Source organism: Hippocampus comes, unplaced genomic scaffold, assembly GCF_001891065.2.
Source record: "Hippocampus comes isolate QL1 unplaced genomic scaffold, H_comes_QL1_v1.1 scaffold60, whole genome shotgun sequence".
Lineage (NCBI taxonomy): Eukaryota > Metazoa > Chordata > Actinopteri > Syngnathiformes > Syngnathidae > Hippocampus > Hippocampus comes.
Genome location: NW_017805483.1, coordinates 1,250,965 through 1,254,522, shown reverse-complemented (window position 1 = coordinate 1,254,522; position 3,558 = coordinate 1,250,965). Strand labels below are relative to the sequence as shown.

General features: G+C 41.5%; 1 long non-coding RNA gene across 1 annotated transcript; it reads right to left on the bottom strand.

Annotated features, from left to right (window-relative positions):
* Nucleotides 1-2,719: 2,719 nt before the first annotated feature.
* Nucleotides 2,720-3,325, bottom strand: LOC109519508 (uncharacterized). Its single transcript, XR_002168978.1, has 2 exons — nucleotides 3,181-3,325; nucleotides 2,720-2,785 (listed from the first exon to the last, which is right to left on the bottom strand). It is a non-coding gene; the product is annotated as an uncharacterized LOC109519508 (long non-coding RNA).
* Between the last annotated feature and the right edge of the window lie 233 nt (nucleotides 3,326-3,558).

Sequence of the window (3,558 nt, the reverse complement as noted above, 5' to 3'; positions counted from 1 at the left end):
GCCACCGTAGGTTAAAGATTTACCTGCTTTATTTTATTTTATTGTTTTTAATACCTTTTGTGAAAATGAGACTGATTGGATGATTAGGGTGCAGTGTACATTAACACAAAAAATATATGACTAAAATGCACAAAGACACACAAATGGTTGTTATTTTTTTTTTCTCCTCTATACCCCTCGCGATCGACTTGGGACCAGTCCGCGATCTACCGGTCGATCGAATCGACGTAATGGGCACCCCTGCCTTAAGGCAGTGTTTTTCAAACCCTGTGCCGCGGCACACCAGTGAGATATTGTCAAGTGTTCCGTGGGAAATTATCCAACATGTATGCCTGTGCGGTCTATCGCCTGGCAGAGTGATCATGTAGTACCTTTCCATACCAGTAGGTAGCAGCAGCAGCATTTAGCTAATTGCCTTATGCTTCAAAACAAGCGAAGTTTCCGGCGCGAGGCAATACAACAAAGGGTATCTTTCATTTAGATTTACCGGAGATGCAACGGCACGACTCCGTTATGCTTGGTATGTGGTGAAACAGAGCTATGGTCCCAAGTAAGCTTAAACTCCGTCTCCAAACAAAACACCCTTCCCTTCGAAACAACAATGTGGAGTATTTTGTTCGCCTGCGTGAACACACGGAGAAACAAGCAACGTGCATGAGAAAAACCGCAAAGGTAAACGAGAGAGCCTTGGAAGTAAGTGGCTAAATCAAAAAAATGGCAGAGCAATTCATACTTTCCGCCTGCAAAGCCATTGTAAATGACATGTTCGGACCCGAAGTGGCTAAAGAAATAGCCTGACTGCTGTAAAAACTAAAAACATAGAAAGACTGAGAGCTGTGGAGAAGAGCTTCGTGTGTCTTTCATCGATTGCTGCCAGGATATCAGATCTATGTTCATCCAAACCATTTATCACACTGCGTGAGAATAAAGATGAAAGATTATAAAATATTGGATTGATCTTGATTAAAAATATATGACTAAAATGCACAAAGACACACAAATGGTTGTTATTTTTTTTTTCTCCTCTATACCCCTCGCGATCGACTTGGGACCAGTCCGCGATCTACCGGTCGATCGAATCGACGTAATGGGCACCCCTGCCTTAAGGCAGTGTTTTTCAAACCCTGTGCCGCGGCACACCAGTGAGATATTGTCAAGTGTTCCGTGGGAAATTATCCAACATGTATGCCTGTGCGGTCTATCGCCTGGCAGAGTGATCATGTAGTACCTTTCCATACCAGTAGGTAGCAGCAGCAGCATTTAGCTAATTGCCTTATGCTTCAAAACAAGCGAAGTTTCCGGCGCGAGGCAATACAACAAAGGGTATCTTTCATTTAGATTTACCGGAGATGCAACGGCACGACTCCGTTATGCTTGGTATGTGGTGAAACAGAGCTATGGTCCCAAGTAAGCTTAAACTCCGTCTCCAAACAAAACACCCTTCCCTTCGAAACAACAATGTGGAGTATTTTGTTCGCCTGCGTGAACACACGGAGAAACAAGCAACGTGCATGAGAAAAACCGCAAAGGTAAACGAGAGAGCCTTGGAAGTAAGTGGCTAAATCAAAAAAATGGCAGAGCAATTCATACTTTCCGCCTGCAAAGCCATTGTAAATGACATGTTCGGACCCGAAGTGGCTAAAGAAATAGCCTGACTGCTGTAAAAACTAAAAACATAGAAAGACTGAGAGCTGTGGAGAAGAGCTTCGTGTGTCTTTCATCGATTGCTGCCAGGATATCAGATCTATGTTCATCCAAACCATTTATCACACTGCGTGAGAATAAAGATGAAAGATTATAAAATATTGGATTGATCTTGATTTGACTCCTATTTAAGGTGTTATAATATAGCGTTATTATTCAATGTTAAAAAAACCCACTTATACTAACAATATACTACTTAATTGTTAAAATGAGCTTTTTTCACATTTTTAGCTAGTGGTGTGCCGCGGGATTTTTTTCAATGAAAGAAATGTGCCTTGGCTCGAAAAAGATTGAAAAACACTGCCTTAAGAAATTCAAGAGGAAAGATAATGATGGTTATATAGAGCAGCTGCTTGCTGGTGTCATATGCCGTGATTTACTTTTGATCTGATGAGTCAAATAAATCATCGCAACAACTGTTGGTGGTTAGCCGACTAGCCAAGCCATCGTTTGTGGCGGCCTTTAAATATTATAAAACAATATTGAATGTAAAATTAACCGAGCCGCTGGGGAGCAGTGCCCTCCCAAGCCCGGAGAAATGGGGAGGGTTGCGTCAGGGATGGCATCCGGCGTAAAACTTTTGCCAAGACGACCATGCGAGTTGGTAGGACGGTTTACAGGGGCGGATGGAAATTACTGACTCGCTGTGGCGACCCCTGAATAGGGACGTGCCGAAAGGAGAAGAAGAAGAAGAAGATTGAATGTAAAATTGGTAAGCGACGACCTGCATCTCGCTTTGCAATCAGAAATGCCTTTTTTGTTTTCAAAGATCATTTGATCTGACATTTATGATTTATGAGAACATTTTTAATTGGTCGCTACATTTGCCACATTGCAACACTGTTCACCTGTGATTTATGTAAATCGCAGTAAAAGTAGTTACCACCAATTGGCGACTCATTAAGCGTAGTTTTACAAACCCACAAATTCCCAGGCTGTTCAATGGTGTCACTCAATAAGCGAAAGTTTCACAGCATTGATTTTGCCATTTAACTTACTATTTGCAGCTTGGTCATCTTTCCAATGTCAGCCGGCAGGACTTCAAAGTCATTGTCACTCAGATATAGAGCGCGAAGAGTTGCTGCAATACAAGCATCACCGTTAATTGTCAAGTACAACTTTATTGAAGTGAGGGGGATTGCCAAAAATACAGTGGGAGGTCTTAAAATAAAATCCAATGAAAAAAAATGTCTACTGTTTATTTCAAGTTAAGTTTAATGTATGTTTATTTACAGGAAAGCCATGATTATTGTATCAAAATAACCATATCGAAATATCATATAGAAATCGCCTTTAACGTATCCAAGCGTATCGTTAAAAAAAAAAAAAAAAAAATTGCAATATATCCCTTTGTGTTGAAATGTTGGGCCTTACATGGATACATATTGTATTGGTCAAAAAACATATCATTACACCCCAAAAAAATACGGTGTCTCCTCGTGACATATGTTTGTGTTTGCGTGTGTATTCACTCACTGAGATAGAAGAAGTTTCCAGGCAGCGAATTTTGACTCAGGTTATTATAGGTGAGGTCCAAAACTTCAAGTGCTGGCAAAGAACCAAACCCTCTGGGTAAGTTGTAAAGGCGGTTCATTCTGTGCACAAAATTCAAACATTTTTTTTTTTTTTTTAAACTACACACATGCGCACTTAAAAAAAGAGAGGCGCTTACATGGTTGCGAGGCGTTTGTCCGGTGAGATGAAGGTTTTCAATTTGATTAGCGTGATCAAATGGAGCGCTGTTAACAGGCGCAGGCTCTAATAGAAAATCATTTGGCTGTGGCGCACACTCACTCACAGGAATGCCGCCGCCAGAGGGGCGAGGAGGCGGACGGTGCCTGTGAGAGGCGGGAG